Here is a 16,897-nt window from a genome sequence, read left to right as displayed (position 1 = left end):
ATATGTGGTATATAAACCAAAAACAACAAAAGAACAAGACAAACAAATGAGAAACAAAAATTCATAGACACAGACAATAGTTTAGTGGTTACCAGAAGGTAAGGGGGGTGGGGTGAGGGAGATGAGGGTAAGGGGGATCAAATATATGGTGATGGAAGGAGAACTGACTCTGGGTGGTGAACACACAATGGGATTTATAGATGATGTAATACAGAATTGTACACCTGAAATCTATGTAATTTCACTAACAATTGTCACCCCAATAAATTTTTTTTTTTTAAAAAAGAGCCTTTATTCTGAATCTCTTCATTCGGCAACCTAACTTGTTCCTTAATCAACACAACTATAACTCTCACTTCTTCACCTAGACTTAGTAGCTGTTTTACCTACCAGGTACTTTGTTTTAAGATCTACTCTCTTAGCAACTTGCAAATATGCAATACAGTATTAACTATAGTCACCATGCTGCTCATTATATCCCCATGAAGGATTTTTATTTTATAACTGAAAATCTGTACCTTTTGACACCTACTATGTACCTTAATAGTTGTTTCCAATCAAAATGTCTTATTAAGAGGTTTCCAAATAACTTTGTTGTCTGATTAAAACAACAATATAAACTGCTTTGAGATCTCAAGAAATACCCACTAAAATAAAAAGAAGTTCAGATAAATAATAACAGGAAGGAGAGACAGGCAATGTTGGCAAAATTTAGATCTGTAATAAGCAAACTAAGAGAAATGTCCTAGAACGATAAACAATGAAAAAAATACATGCAGAGCTTGAAATGCACAAAATAAACAAGTGGCTATATAAAGAGATAAAAAGAAAGATAACATGAAAATCTGCTTTGAATGGTTAAATACTGTCTTTCTTTAATGCATTTATCGTTGCTATTAATATCAGTTTTTACTTAGGCTATCAAAAGAAATCTTGGTTCACCCTATAAAAGTTCCTATAGTTTCTATCTTCCGGGAGGCAATGCTACCAAATTGTATCAAAATATCCAATAAATCAAACAATAAGAGTGGACTACCCTGTTCAACTTTAAAAGTTCCCATAAACTTCAGAAAGGTATTTCAAAATTATTAAGACATATTCCAAAGTGCTACAGCTTACATCACAGAAATAAAAGTTACATCCACTGTGTTCTTACAGGATACTTTACTCCTCCAACAGCCCAGAATATTTTATCATACTTTTACACTGTTACCATTTAATTGTGAAATGACAGTATTTCAAATTTACAAATAAGAAAAGGGAAAGCCATAGAGGTAAAATAAGTTTTCTGAGGTCTATAAACCAGGTATTAGTTAGCAGCAGGGCTGTACCAGCCCTTCGCCTTTTTTTTTTGCCTGCCTACCATCAGACCCCAACAGCGTCAATCTTAGTAGAAAACAAATCCCCCACTACAAAAGCTAAAATGGGGTAGACATTTTCTCTTCTCGTCCAGGGCACCTAGGGTACAGATATGTGATCTAGGTTCAGCCAAGTCAGGGCTCCCATCTCGGATTTGGAGCCTGGAAAGACATTTACAGTTAATTCACGGGAAAGATGGCAGTGGTCTGAGGTCAGCAGAGGCGGTGCACATCCAGCTGCAGTGTCCTAACTACTAGTGTATTCCTGTGGCCTGAGTCCGACTGAGTCTGCACAGTCTCCCCTGGTTCCTGCCTATTTTGCGAAGGCTAATTTTCCAGCTTGCCCATCCATTCTGTGAAACACCCAACACCCTTGCCGTAAGTTCCTTTCTGCTTAAGTAAACTAGAAACACTTTGTGTTGCTTGAAACCAAGATCTAACTGGAACCCACTTTTCTTAACATTTCTAAGGCAGTTCCCCAACAATTTTAACACACTACTCCTAGTAGATTACTAGATTAAATTTATAATTTAGAGAAATCTTCTAATTCTGCAAAGTCCACAAACAGACCAAGTAATTACATCTATTAAAAGAGAAGACAATGCCTTCTGACAAGTTTTTGTGTTGACGCAACACACGTCTTAAGCTACAAGGTACTCTATAGGTATAAGACACAAACCAAATTGAGATAAATCACCTGCCTCAGGAGTATTCAACCAAGTAGAACAGAAATACCTAAACAAGTAAGAACAATAAAGTACTATGATCAAGGCAGTATCCACAGAGTGGGAGAGGGCAACCCAAAGGCTGAAATAAGCAAATCTCTCTAGAGAAGGGAAAAAGGAATGGAAATCAGGAAAGGCTTTATAAAGTAAAACTGGAGCCAATCTTGGAACATGAACGATTATTCACTAATTGGACCATCTGGGCAATGGGGCAGGGATGAATTTTAGATGTAGAGATCAGGGAAAGGCACAGAAGCATTGTGCAACAGCATGCACCAACACAAAAATTAAGGAATTTGATATGGCTACATCAGACGCTATGAAGGGGATGGGCTCAGAGGAGTAAACAGAAGTCAGTGTCTGGTGTTCCTTGTATGCTATGGGGTGCTAGGAGTCTTGGGTGTTACCCTGTAAGCCAGGAATTATTTTAACCATGTCCATGAATGAAGCCCCTAAAACTATATGCAAATTCTGTGTGCATCAGCAGTTTCTTCCTAGAGAAAAACACGTCATTTCTTTCACTAGATTCACAAATTAGATCATGATGCAAAATAGGCTAAAAACTACTGTATTAACACCATTTGGAATCATTGAAGTGTGTTAAGCAAGAGAAGCATATTAACAGATTATACAGTTTAGAAAAATCATGATGGTGTGGAAGATAGAATGGAGATAGAAGGCAAGGACTCAAGTTAGGGCAACATTAGAAAAATCCAAAGACATGTATGAAGGCATGAACTATACAGCAGGACACCAGGAAAGCAAAGGTGAAGAACATGAAAAATGGTGAGAAGTCAAAGATTTGTTAAGTAATCAATAAGAGTAGTTGTATGGAAGTTGGTATTATTCCTATTTCTCAGTCAGATAATATAGGAAGATTTGGTCTGGAGGAGGATACCAAGTTCACTTTGGGCATACTGAATTTTAGAATGGGTTATTCAGGTGGAGATATACAACAAATAGTTGGACAGATAGGTCTTAAACTCAGAAAGAGGTCTGGAGATACAAAATTATACTCTGCACAGATGCAAGTAAATAAAATTACCTAAGCAGAATGAATGGAAAGCAGTGATTTCAAATGGGGAGAATCAAAATTTTGGGGAGTAGGGGAGTAATAGAGTTTGAAAACACATACTTAATAGTTTCATACTTGAAAAATACTCTTCCCTACCCCAAGCACCACCACCAGAATAGGAGCCAGAGAAATATTTATCAAAAGGAGACATGGTTTTAAAAGTATGTTGAGAAATATTAGTTTGATCTGAAAAAGAAATACACATAGAATTCAGAACAAAACTGACATTTCAGTGGTGGCCAAAAGATAAGAAGCTGGCAGAGGACATCTCTAAGTCTGGATAGGAATAGTCAGAAAGGTAGGAAGAAAATCAGGAAACAGTGTGTTCATGGACTCAAGGGAGGCGCTTCAATAAGAAGGTAGTTAACAAACATGCAAATGTAACAAGAGCTCATCAAAAAGAATGAAAGTGTCAGGGTAATGATCCCTGACAGGGCAGTTCTGTTTGACTTGCAGGGCCAACAGCAAAAGGTACAGAGTTCAAGAGTGACTGGGAAGTGAAGAAGTACAGCGAGTTTTAAGTCTATTCTTTCAAAAAAACAGCATGGTTTAAAGGGAAGAAGTCAATGGGGGAGAGGGAGAGGGAGAGGAAGGGAGAGAAGGAGGGGGAAAGAAAGAAAGAGAAAGAGAGAGAGAGAGAGAAAGAGAGAGAGAGAGAGAGAGAGAGAGAGAGAAATTGATTCAGAGTTCATTTGTTTTGTTTTGTATACAATTAGAGACGTAAGCAGGTTTATACTCAGTGGAGAAGGAGCTAATGGGACATAAATATATAGAGAGCAAGGAATAAATTATGAAGTTCCAAAAGAGGGGGAGAACAGAGCAAATCACTAACAAATTTTAAGCTTTAAAAAGTCTTGGGGCAGCCGGATGGCTGTTACAGAGCTCTGAACAACAGGGTTGCCGGTTTGATTCCCACATGGGCCAGTGAGCCTCGCCCTCCACAACTAGATTGAAGGCAACAAGCTGCTGCTGAGCTTCCAGAGGGGCAGCCGGATGGCTCAGTCAGTTAGAGTGTGAGCTCTCAACAAGGTACCAGTTCAGTTCCTACATGGGATGGTGGGCTGCGCTCCCTGCAACTAAATACTGAAAAACGCAACTGAACTTGGAGCTGAGCTGCGCCCTCCACAACTAGACTGAAGGACAACAACTTGGCGCTGACGGGCCCTGGAGAAACACACTGTCCCCCAGTATGCCCCAATAAAATTTCAAAAAAAAAAAAAAAAGAACACAGATTCTTGATCCCAGACTACCTGAAATAAAATCTCACAGGGTAGAAGTCAGGGTCTGGATTTAAAAAAAATAAAGTCTCAGAACTTTTTGGTAACAGGAACAAAGAAATACTCATATATTGAGTAATGCTTTAAATAAAAAAAATTGATGTTCTAGAATTCATTTTCAAATTTCTTGTATTTACTAAAAATCCGTACCACTGAAAACACTTTTAGTCCTTCTCTGACTCAGATGTCTTAGTATAGGTCACTGAGTATAGGTCACTGAGTTTCCACATTCGATTTTTAGCCTAGTGCTCTTCAAATCTTACAAATCCCAATTGCCTAATCATAAATGCAATCTTAACCACAGATTTCATCATTTGCCATCTTCCACACTCACCATCCTAGTTGCAATAGTGTTCTCAGCTCTAGCATGTATGTAAATATCCATACATCCATATATTTGGTGAGTGATTATATCCATAATTTCTCAACAATTCACACTAATGGAGAAGATAATACAACTCCAATCATTTAAGTTTAGTATATGGTTTTTAGGCTTTAAATGTGTATTTGACATTCTACTTATAATCATACCAGACCTACAGTATAAAATATCCATCCAAGTTCAAAGTTAGCTTGAGCTTCCAGAGCTTCAAAGTGGCTCATTCAGGTCTGTGTTTAGGAGTAGGGGCAGACAGACCGCAAGAGCACTGTTTTATATTTGGTACATCTGTATTAAATTACAGAACAGAGGCACTGAGAATATGCCAAACGTACACTCCAAGGCGCTACTCCGGGATCATGTACTCTAAGGGTATACTGAGAAGAAAGAGCATCTACTTTCTTCGCAACATTCTGTAGTGACTAACCAGCAGACTCCACAATGGGCTCTTGAATTTCTAATACATAAATAAATTACATCTCGATGAGACCTTTATTTCTGAAGCACTTTTCCATGTGTTGTCACAGTAATCCTCTTATGCTAGAAGGAAAATATTATAGTCTCAATTTTATTGACAAAGAAACAAGAATAGACAATTTATTTGCCCCAAATCATACAGCTGTTAATAGTTAATAATGGAGCCATTGGTTCTGTACGTCCTCTTCACTTCTGAGCTCTTAGTCCTTAATTGCATTTATTCAATACATAATCTTACGTAGAAATCTTACTGCATGCAGGCAATGTGCATGCAGAGGTGAAAACACAGAGGTGAAAACACTACTAATAATAGCAGGAAGAAATGGCAGAAAAACAAGTTGGTTTTCCAAATATCAGACACCCAGCATACTGAAAGAAGCAAATTAGTCAATTTTGAGAGTGGGGCATGGGAGAAAAAAAAGGAAACAGACAAATTGGATGAAAGGTAAATATGGCCTGAGACCACTACCCAGAGCTTTCCTGGAAGCAGGGGACAACGCTCTGATTCACCTCACTACCAACTCAGCAACACAGAGTACACTTCCTAAGATATCTCCAGCTTCTTTTTAAATGATCAAAAAGATGTAATTACTTTTATCCAGCAGAACTTTTTAGAATTCAAATTAGGTATAATTCAAATTAGGTATAAGTGTTCTTGGTATCAAGAATATAAGAATGATCTTAGGGGCCAGACCAGTGGCTCAGGTAGTTTGAGCTCCATGCTCCTAACTCGAAACGCTGCCAGTTCGAATCCCACATGGACCAGTGGGCTCTCAACCACAAGGTTGCCAGTTCTACTCCCGCAAGGGATGATGGGCAGCGCCCCCTGCACCTAAGATTGAACACGGCTGGCACCTTGAGCTGAGCTGCCGCTGAGCTCCCAGATGGCTCAGTTGATTGGAGCGCATCTTCTCAACCACAAGGTTGCTGGTTCGACTCCTGCAAGGGATGGTGGGCTGTGCCCCCTGCAACTAGCAACGGCAACTGAACCTGGATCTGAGCTGCGCCCTCCACAACTAAGATTGAAAGAGCAACAACTTGACTTGGAAAAAATCCTGGAAGTACACACTGTTCCCCAATAAAGACCTGTTCGCCTTCCCCAATGAAATCTTAAAAAAAAAAAAAAAAAAATGAACTTAAATATTAAAACTCCTATCTTTTGTACAATTCTAACAAGCTATTAAACATATTTGTTATCCAGATGTTTCTTTCTCTGCCTTTCTCCTTTGGTTTGTTCCTCTATTAAGTTACAAGTAGTTGTCAGCCAGATGGACAGCCTGAGGAAGTTGAGGGAAACCTAATCCTGTAACTTAATACACTTATTTGGTAGCATCTCCAAAACCAGTCTCAAATAAAACATCCATGATCCTTCAGTAACAAATGTAATATCCAGTCTTACAATAAATAGTTTGCTTTTTTTAACCAGATTTCTATGATGAGTACTAGTGTAAATCCCAGGATGCTCGCATGGCTAAGTACTGGAGGAATTCAGCACATTTTTATGAACTCTAACCAGAACGCTATGCAGTAACTACTAAATTCTACTTTAAATTCTTATGAAAAGCAAATCTGCTGCAACATATTTTTTGTAATGTTTCCCAATTTGTCAGATCATAATCACCTTGGATACTTGTTAAAAATAGAAATTTACAGCATCCGTCTCAGACATACTAATTTAGACTATCATATCTATGTTGTATTCCTTAACCCCATAGAACCTTAACGGAAACACATTACAATTTAACATGTTTTAATTGAATCATTTCAGAAAGTTCTTTGTTTTTAGACCATTTCTTTCCACTAAAATAAAATTATAATGAGTGTTAAATACTCTATTAATATGGGGTTGAACAGATCTATAATCCCAATTTATAAAAAGAAAAATCCATAGATAACTCAGTCATAAATCAAAATTTGTAATTTTAAACATTAACAAAGTTTGGAGGGCGCAGCTCTCATGGTGGCACATGAGGAAATCAATCCGGCAACCTTGGTGTTATCAGCACCACGCTCTAACCAACTATGCGAACCGGCCACCCCTTACAAAATTTTTTGGTTACCAGATCTCTAGTCCCAAGACTCACTGGTGGTTTGAGTAGAGAATTTTTTTAAAAGTTCCAGAAATTAACATGAATCCAATAACTCTATTTTCTTAATCCATGCTTTATTAGCTCCTACAGAATTCTAAGACTTTTTTCCAAAAAGAAAATAGGTAAAATTAAATAATCCTAATAAAAACTGTAAAATTGCAAAACTTCACCCCATCCAGCTGAGAAATGCAACTGGGCAACGTGTCATTTTTAAAACTCAGCAAAACCTAAGTATTCTAATGTAGGCTATCCCTTTCCAACTGCAACATGTCTAATTGAAACACTCTAGTTCAATCTTGTGTTAAGAGCTGCCCAAAAATGTTTTCACTCAGCAGTTGGCACTGCCAGATAACAATATACTTATGGAGGAAAGCCTTACTCTCACTCTCTCCGCACAGACATACAAACACAGTCTGACTTTCACAGTAAGTTAGGATTCCCATATGTGTAGATAGCTTGTGTAAAAGGGAGACATAAAATTCAGTTACTATTACACTCCTAGGTATATACGCCAGAGAGAAATAAAAACACATGTCTATATAAAAACCTGCACAGGAATAGTCATAGCAGCATTACATATGAAACAGCCAAATAGTGGAAATATCTGCCCATCAACTGATGAATAAAAGTATGTGATATATTCATACAACGAAATATCAGGCCATAAAAAGGAATGAGGTTCTGACATATGCCGTAACATGGCTGAACCCTGAAAACATTATGCTAAGTAAAAGAAGCCAGTCACAAAGTCCAAATATTACATAATTCCATTTATATGAAATATCCAGAATCGGCAAATCTACAGACAGAAAGCAAAATGGTAGTTGCCCAGGTAGGGAAGGTGGGGGAGAGTGGAAATAATGACTCCTAGTGAATACCAGATTTCTTTTTAGGGTGATGAAAATTGTGGTGATAGTTATACACTCAGTGAATGTACTAAAAACCATTAAATTGTGCAATTGGTGAGTTGTACCAGTATGTGCAAATTATATCTCAATAAAGCTAAAAAGAGTCCGGCTTCCTTCAACTCTGTAATATGTATTAGTTAAGAATTCTTGGTGACCATGAATTTGAAATAAGATGTGAAGCAAAATCATGTTTGAAAAACAGTCATAAAAAGCAGGATGGCAGAACTAATTGCTTAAAAATTCTGTTTCGTACGTTGAAAATATTTCATAAGAAATATCTTTTTTTTTTTTAAGATTTTATTGGGGAAGGGGAACAGTTCTTTATTGGGGAACAATGTGTACTTCCAGGACATTTTCCCAAGTCAAGTTGTTGTCCTTTCAGTCTTAGTTGTGGAGGGTGCAGCTCAGCTCCAGATCCAGTTGCCATTGCTAGTTGCAGGGGGCACAGCCGCCATCCCTTGCGGGACTCGAGCAATGGAACCAGCAACCTTGTGGTTGAGAGCCCACTGGCCCATGTGGGAATGGAACCAGCAGCCTTCGGAGTTAGGAGCATGGAGCTCCAACCACCTGAGCCACTGGGCCGGCCCCAAGAAATATCTTTTTAAACAATGATTATTATAGTTGCAAATCACTTGTCCTAAAAACTTCACATTTAAGATATTTATTTTATTTACTTTTTTGTTGTTGAGAGCCCACTGGCCCATGTGGGAATCGAACCCGCAGCCTTCGAAGTTAGGAGCAGGGAGCTCTAACCGCCTGAGCCACCGGGCCGGCCCACATTTAAGATATTTAGGGCAGCCGGATGGCTCAGTTTGTTGGAGTGTGTGCTCTCAACCACAAGGTTGCCGGTTCGACCCCCGCAAGTGTCGGTGGACTGCGCCCCCTGCAACTAAGATTGAACAAGGGCAACTAGGAGCTGAGCTGCGCCCTCCACAACTAAGACTGAAAGGACATCAACTTGACTTGGAGCTGATGGGTCCTGGGAAAAACACACTTCCTCAGTAAAAGTCCTGGAAATACACACTGTTCCCCAATGAAGTCCTGCTCTCCTTCTCCAATAAAATCTTTATTAAAAAAAAAAAAAAAAGATATTTAGTAAATATTGACTGACCAGGGTGCTAGTGATCACATTTTTTCTTTACAAAACTGGATGAACTCAACTTTACATATCCTCCAACTGAATTCAACTACTGAGGTAGAGTTCTCCATAAGAAAATGAGTAATTAAAAAAAAAATACTTAGATGGTATTTCCCGAGAGTAAAAGGATTTTCAAAATCGTTAATGGCCTATCATCAAATGAAGAACATTTCATAACGGGGTAAGTATTTTCAATTTGCAGGCGCAAACGTGCAGTGTGTATTTATCCAACTACGTGCATGGGGTATGCATAATTCACTGCTTACACAAACGCTAACTTTTCTGGGAGGAAAACAGGAAGGTATCAGAAGGGTGCGGCAAACCATCCAAGGTCACACAACAAGTCGGAGCAGAGATCAACATCCTGGTTGACACCAAATCCCCGGGGGCATTCTTACTAAACCTTTCGCGGAGTTTCTGTCGGTGGCTTTATGTCGTCAAAGTGGGGGTGAAGGAGGGGCTGTCGGTGTACTTGTGAGTAGGGCCGACGAGATGGCTGTCCGGAAACCCCCTGGTGCGGGGCTGGTAAGAGCCGCGGCAAGCCGGCGGTCAGGAGCCCGGAAGCGCGGCCGGTGCCCCCGACCCAGGTCCAATCCCCGTGAAAGCCTCAGCGCAAGACTCTAGTTTTCCTTCCAAGTCACTTATGAAAGAAAGGAAACCTGGGGCCTCCTTGGGACGGTGAGAGGACAGAAATCAAAGTAAGACACAACAGTGTGAACTGTACTGCGCCCGAGGGCATGAAGGGTTTTTCTGAAAAAATTATGACGGCGCCAGACGGCAGCGAAGGAAGCATACCCACTTTCCAACGCTGTAAGCGGAAACGACTACAGGCAGGATGGGCAGAGCTAATCTACAACTCGAAACGAATCGCAAGAAAACCTTTTCCTCCACCAGGAAGAGGCGCACGCTGCCCAGCCTGCTTCTAACGACCGAGCGGGTACCCGTGCGGAAGAACCGCGGCGCAGAGCCGGCGCCGAGGTCCTCGCCTCCCGCAGCCCACTCGGGAAGCCCCGCTCCACGAGCGTCCGCGACGGGGAAACGGGCCCTTTCAGCTTCTCGCACCCTCGGGCGAAGAAGCGCCGGGACACACGCACACTCACTCACTCACTCACTCGCGGTCAGACAGACACTCACTCAGCGTCGTCGCAGCCACTGAGGGGCCGGCGGTCGGCACAGTCCCTGGACCCCTTCCTGACCAGTGAAAAGCGCCTGAGGAGCTGAGTGAGCACCAGCTCTGCCTGCCCGGAGCCGCACTTCCCTCACCTGGCCCTGGCCCCTGCCCCAGAAGAGAAGAAAGAGGCGGCGGCGGCGGCAGCTGTTTCCGACACGGTTCCCCGGCGGCGCTGCCTGCTTCGACCGGCGACCCTAACCTACCGCCGCCGCCATGTTGGAGGGTGAGGTCACGCCGGCGTGCTTCCGTCACCGCCGGCGCGGGGCGCCGGAAGGGGCGGTGCGGGGGCGCCGGAAGGGGCGGTGCGGGGCGCCGGAAGGGGCGGCTCGTTTTCCCCAGCAGAAGTGCGGGCCTTGCAGGCTTGGGGGTCTCTTCGGGCAGATGTCACCCAGAAGAGCCGAGCTCTCCTACCGCTCTTTTCCCAGGAGTCGCCCAAATCTGTGATTCCTGGGGTTGGTGGAGGTCACTGGGGCCGATGGAAGGGAGGTCGGGTACTGACGAGGGGAGAGGAGCTGGCGATGCCCACGACAAGCATTGCTGCTTCCGAGAAGTGTGTTCCGTGTCCACAGAATGTTCTATGGATGTATAAGCAAACAAGTACTGCGCTTTAAGTGTGCAACGACCGTGTTTGAGAACTGTCAATGTGAGGAGAGCTGCAGCGTTGGCAACCACTTGTCAGAAAAGATTTCTGGGCGTTGGGAGCGCAGAGGTCATGGGAGGTGGAGGGCCCTGCGTGAGCAGAGACACTGGGAAGAAAGGGACTCTGCAGCCGTGATCCGCTCTGTGCACAGCACCCAGCGCTGGGCCCGGAATAGAAGTTGTTGACGGGTGTTTATTTACTTGCAGCCAAGCGTCCTCCGTGGAAATCACTGAAGGGGTCCAGTGAGAGGGCCTCGTATCCAAACCGCTTCCGGGAGACGGAATTGCCAGTGTGTGCGTGGGGTACATTGGACGATGAGTTAGAAGGCTGTAGCAAGGAGTCCGATCAGGAGGGATAAAAGGCTGACGAGGAGTGACTGCTAGCGGGTACAGGGTTTCTTTTGGGGGTGAAGGTTACACAGCTCTGTGAATACACTTGAAACTGTTAGGGTGCGGAGGCAACCCCTCCTCCAGCGAACACAAGTCACACGATGATGCAAGTCACACAGCGAGGTTTATTTCCAGCTAGCTGGGGTCCGAGTATCTGCCCGACGCAGCGGGTTTCACAAGGACCCCAGACACACAAAGCTAGGGGTTTTTATAGCACAACATTTTAAGGCTCTCAGTAACTTTCCATGCAGGCAAGATATTTACAAGACTTTTGGTCCTGTGTCCTTGCTTACATTTTTGCTGCAAGATAAGACTTTTCTCAGCAGAGCTTCCTGACCTTGCAATACGTGGTGTTTATGATTAATGACTAGGTTGTTTTGGTCTGGGGGCTGTTCAGAAAAGGGCATCTTGACCCTTGAGGAGGCAGTCCTGGTGCTACAGTATTCTACAAAACCATTTAATTTTATACTTTAAATAGGTGAATTGTATGGTATGTGAGGTATAGCTCAATAAAAAAACCTGACCTGATACGAGAGAGCATGGGAATTGAAAAGGCTAGAGCTGGCCTCATAAGAGGCTTTAAGCCTGTGTGACAGAAAATGGTGGTGCATTAAGAGAGATTTGCCAAGAATAGGCTGAGGGGGCCAAGAAAGCTATCAGTAATTCCCTAGTAGTACCTAATAACCAGTCCATATTTAAATTTTTGCAATTCTCCAACTAATGGCTTTTATAGTTAAAAAAAGCGATCATGCATTGCATTTGGTGTTACATTTTTATTAGTCTCCTGGTCTTATTTTAAATAACATTGACTTTTTGAAGTATATTCATACAATAGAAATTACACAACATAAAGCAAAAATGAATCATTGATATATGTGGCATACAAAGTAATCTCAAAAACACTGTGTTGAGGGAAAGAAGCCAGACACAAAAATGTACATGCTGTGTGATTCTGTTTATATAAATTTCAGAAATAGGCAAAATTAATTTATGGTTATAGAAATCTGCACACGATTGCCTGTGCAGAGGATGTGGGATTGACAAGAACGGAACTTTCTAGCGTGATGGGAACATTCTGTATCTTGATTGGGGTGGTGATCACACATATCAGAACTCATCTAACTGTACTTTTTAGGTCTGTGCAGCTCATTGTATGTAAATTTGTCCCCAAAATGTCACATGAAATAAATCTGTGTAATTATATTACTAATTTGATAAATGGTTAGGTTCACTTCTTTCAGATGGCTTTCAGTTTTAGGGTTTGCTTTTTTCCCTTTTTTATTTTACTTTTTAAATGTATACCATAAGGATAGCATGTAGGTTAATGAAACGCAATAGAAATTACAGAATGGTCATTTGATTTTTGACAAAGGTGTCGAGGCAATTCAACGGAAAAAGGGGATAGTCTTTTCAGCAGATGGTGTAAAATAATATAATCTTTTACAGAAATTATTTTACTTTCATCACAACAGTGTGTGCGTTGTTTTGTTTTGACAGATCTTATGAGTGATACAGAGTTCTAGCCTACAGCCAGATGTGATTATAAATTCTAAACTCTAGACTCTACTCAATTTTATTCATTCTCATTCCTCATTTATTGAACGCTTACTATGTACTAGGCAGTGTGCTGGATGCTGGCAAAAATGATGAGTGTAGGTCAGACATGGTCCCAGTGAAGCTGACACTATCATTGGAAAACCAGACAAAAACCTAGAAATTAAAAGAGAAAAACATTTTAATTGTGGTATATCCTGAAGTAAATAAAAAAGGGTCTGGAATAGAAAATAAGGTGAAAGGGTGTTTATGAAAAGCTCTCTCCAAGAAGGGGATATTTTAAGTTGAGACCTAAACAACGAAAAACAAGCTAAGGGGTAAGTAGGGGAATAGAACTTCTCAGGCAAAATGCTTGGTGTTTTCCAGGAACTGAAAAGAAGCCAGTAACGCTCTGAGGTGGAGAGCAAGGGAAGAGGGGTAATGAGCTCAGACAAGCAGGCAGGGCCAGGTCGAGCCATCCAGCGCTCACACAGACTATGGTGTAAGGTGTTCACAAGCAAATAGAAGCCTCTAGAGGATTATAAATTAGGGGGTGACTAGATGCCATCTAGGTTTTCACTCTTTCTGCCGTGAGGAATCTTGGTTGGAAAGTGGCAAAAAGTGCATGTGCGTAAGTTAGAATTTCACTACTTTCTGCTACCATTTGTTTTTTCTCTTTAAAATTAATTCCTCAACTTTCAAAGAGAGATGATTTACTTTCACCTCTTTTAGGTCTCTGAATGTTAGGTCTCAGAGAGCCATGTCTGCAAGAAAACATCAAAATGTCTGTTGGCCTAAGCCTGCAGACAGAGACAAACTTGCCATAACAGAAAACGCCTCAAAACAGCTACAGGCAGTTGGCTGGCAAGCAGTCAACATTTTCTGTTCAAACAATGCTACCCTGTGAGCACCGCCCCTTTGTAACCCTTCTCACCCCCTCCCTCAAGGGCTGTAGCCTTCTTTGCACAGCCCCATGGACTTTTCTCTCTTACAATAAACTTTCTCAACTTGCCTGACCATGCAGGATCCTTTATGGGCTGACCTATCAACCTCCCGTGTGTGAGTCTCTCTCTCTCTCTCTCTCTCTCTCCCCCCCCCTCTCTCCCCCTCTCTCCCCCTCTCTCTCCCTCTCTCTCCCTCCCCCGCAGTAAACAGACTCAAGAATTAGTGTATCTATTCTGCTGACTCACTTTCTAATTAAACCACAGACTGAAGCCTCAGCTTGGGAGCAGGTGAGACAAAGAGCCTAGTACACCATCTCTTTGTGACTAAGCTGACATGAATATAGGTCAGTGCTTTGGGTGCTTTGGTGAAGCCATAAGTAAATAGGCTTATCTAGGAGTGGGATTTTGGACTTTACCTGAAAAACTGTTTTAATAAAGCTTCTCCATAAGACCTAAGCTAACAGAGGCAGAAACTGGATTTGGAAAACTACCAACTAATCTTTGTACATACTAACGATATCTTTTCTACTCCAGAGACTGTCCCTGTGAAGCTTACCACGTTCTGATCAGACAAGACCTGGCCTGTTCCTTGGTGAATCAGCAAAATACTGCATAACTACTTGTAAAGAGCATTAACATGAGGGAGGGGAAACATGCACAAAAGGGGATGTTAGCTATATCTGTATCACTATTTCTGTTATTTTAAAAATGAAGGCTGAGGCGGCTGGATAGATCAGTTGTTTAGAACTCTGAACAACAGGGTTGCCAGTTCGATTCCCACATGGGCCAGTGAGCTGCGCCCTCCGCAACTAGATTGAAAAGGGCAACTGGTCTTGGAGCTGAGCTGCACCCTCTGCAACTAATATTGAAAGGACAATTTGACTTGGAGCTGATAGGTCCTGGAAAAAACACACTGTTCCCCAATAAAGCCCTAGAAATACACACTGTTCCCCAATAAAGTCCTGTTCCCCTTCCCTAATAAAATCTTTAAAAAAAAAAATGAAGGCTTTAGGCAAATGGGACAAATACTCATTGTCAACTTGAGGCGGTGGTACATAATTACTATTTGAATTATTCTTTGTACTGTTGACGTAAGAAACATCCAAACCTGTAGAGAATTTTTATAAGTTTATGTGAGCCAAACTGACATGGTGGAGAGCAAGATATCAAATGCTCTGGAAAATGAAAGTTTTGCAGCTTCTTTTATGTATTTGAAAATAAGGAGGGAAAGTAAGATTACATGATGGTGGGAGAAGCAGGTGGGAACTGGACTGCAGGATAGTTAGCAAGTTTATTTGCTCTGTTGGGGGTGGTTATGGTTTCTTTCTAAGGAGTGTTAAGTTGGATGCACAGAAACAATGGACAGGCCTTGCTGAAGGCAAAGATGAGCCTTTGCCAAAGAAGTTGTATGCCTAGGGCGTGACTACCCACCATGACCTGCTCACTTAGAAAGTTATCATCAGAGCACCCTGTGAAGTTCCTTCCAAAGAACCCCTTTGTTTTCATCCACAGTACTCTTCTGTATTTTTAATGTCTCAAAATTTCAATAAATAAATCATAAAAATCAGCACACTGTTTTCCAAAAAACAAAAGTGCAGTGATCTGGACAGTGTTACATCTGTTCCAAACATTAATTTCATAAATGATTAGACATGTGGCATTAAATTGCTGCGCCCACTCACCAACCCCTGTTATTTGCAGAATATTGTAAAAATAAATGGGAGGAGGGACTGTAATCCAAATGAGTGAATATCACCTCCTCCTGACCTAGGGATGCTAGAGAGAGGCATAATCCTGGAATTCTGTCTCTGAGATGGTGAAAAATGAAGTTATTAATGCAAAAGCTTACAAGATGACAGAAGCCTATTAAGACAGGTTAGTTGGCATGTTGTTAGGTGGACAGGGAGATCCCTGGTGGGATAAACGAAAGGCAGCCATATCCTGAAACTCCTGGTTCTAGAATGGCTCCTTCACTCCAGGACAAAGATATGAGAATGTGCCTTGAGGTTAATAAATTATCTCATAAATCCCTTTTGGCAGGACAAAGGAGCAGATCTGATAGATAGGAATGGGTTGTTAATCCCTTTAGGATCTAACAGATAAGGATGGATTGTTAATCCCTTTAGGGTGGGCAAACAGGACAAACCTGATAGAGGAATTCCATTAGAAGGTGCCAGCCCTCTTCTCCAAGCAGGCAAGGGAAGGTATAAAAACCAGAGTCTTTGCCCCACGTTGGGCAACCTGGTCAGGACCCGCTCTCGTTTTGAGAGCTGCAACTCTTTACTTTTAATGAACTATCCTCTTTTACAATTCCTCGTCTCTCCTTGGTCCGTGCTTCCATTCCTCAGTTTCATGAGACATGATCCGGGCACAAAGAAAGTATTCCTACATCACTATCATCTGGTTTAGCTCAGTTCCTTATAATACTGATCAGGATAAGGTCAACTTCGTGGATTTCTGTTACCGTAGTTTACTATCTGGTGGCTGAATCCTCTTATTAAACATTAACATTTTTTTTCAAATATGTGTAACCATACACTACAAGGAACATTATACACTAATACAACTGGAAAACAATTTGGTAGCTTTAAAAATGTGTACTGGCGGCCAGTTGGCTCAGCTGGTTAGAGGTCAGTGCTCATTAACCAAGGTAGCCGGTTCAATTCCCACATGGGCCAGTGAGCTGCGCCCTCTACAACTAGACTGAAAACAATGACTTGACTTGAGCTGATGGGTCCTTGAAAAACACACTGTTCCCCAATATTCCCCAATTTAAAAAAAAGATTTAAAAAA

General features: G+C 41.6%; 1 protein-coding gene across 14 annotated transcripts in view; it reads right to left on the bottom strand.

Moving 5' to 3' along the window:
* Positions 1-16,897, bottom strand: part of BCL2L13 (BCL2 like 13) — a 104,564-nt gene that overhangs the window by 84,534 nt on the left and 3,133 nt on the right. For 5 of the 14 annotated variants that reach the window (XR_013993994.1, XR_013993995.1, XM_081059413.1 and 2 more), the window contains exon 1: positions 10,691-10,842. The exons of 1 other annotated variant lie outside the window; for it this stretch is intronic. The gene's annotated coding sequence lies outside the window, so the exon portion shown is untranslated. Of the gene's footprint in view, positions 1-10,561; positions 10,846-16,897 lie in introns of those variants that run through there. 8 more of the 14 variants (XR_013993996.1, XM_081059410.1, XM_081059421.1 and 5 more) reach the window with 8 other exon arrangements.

The sequence above is a fragment of the Rhinolophus hipposideros genome (assembly GCF_964194185.1).
Source record: "Rhinolophus hipposideros genome assembly, chromosome: 9".
In the NCBI taxonomy this organism is placed as follows: Eukaryota; Metazoa; Chordata; class Mammalia; order Chiroptera; family Rhinolophidae; genus Rhinolophus; species Rhinolophus hipposideros.
This window is presented reverse-complemented; position numbering and strand designations above follow the sequence as displayed.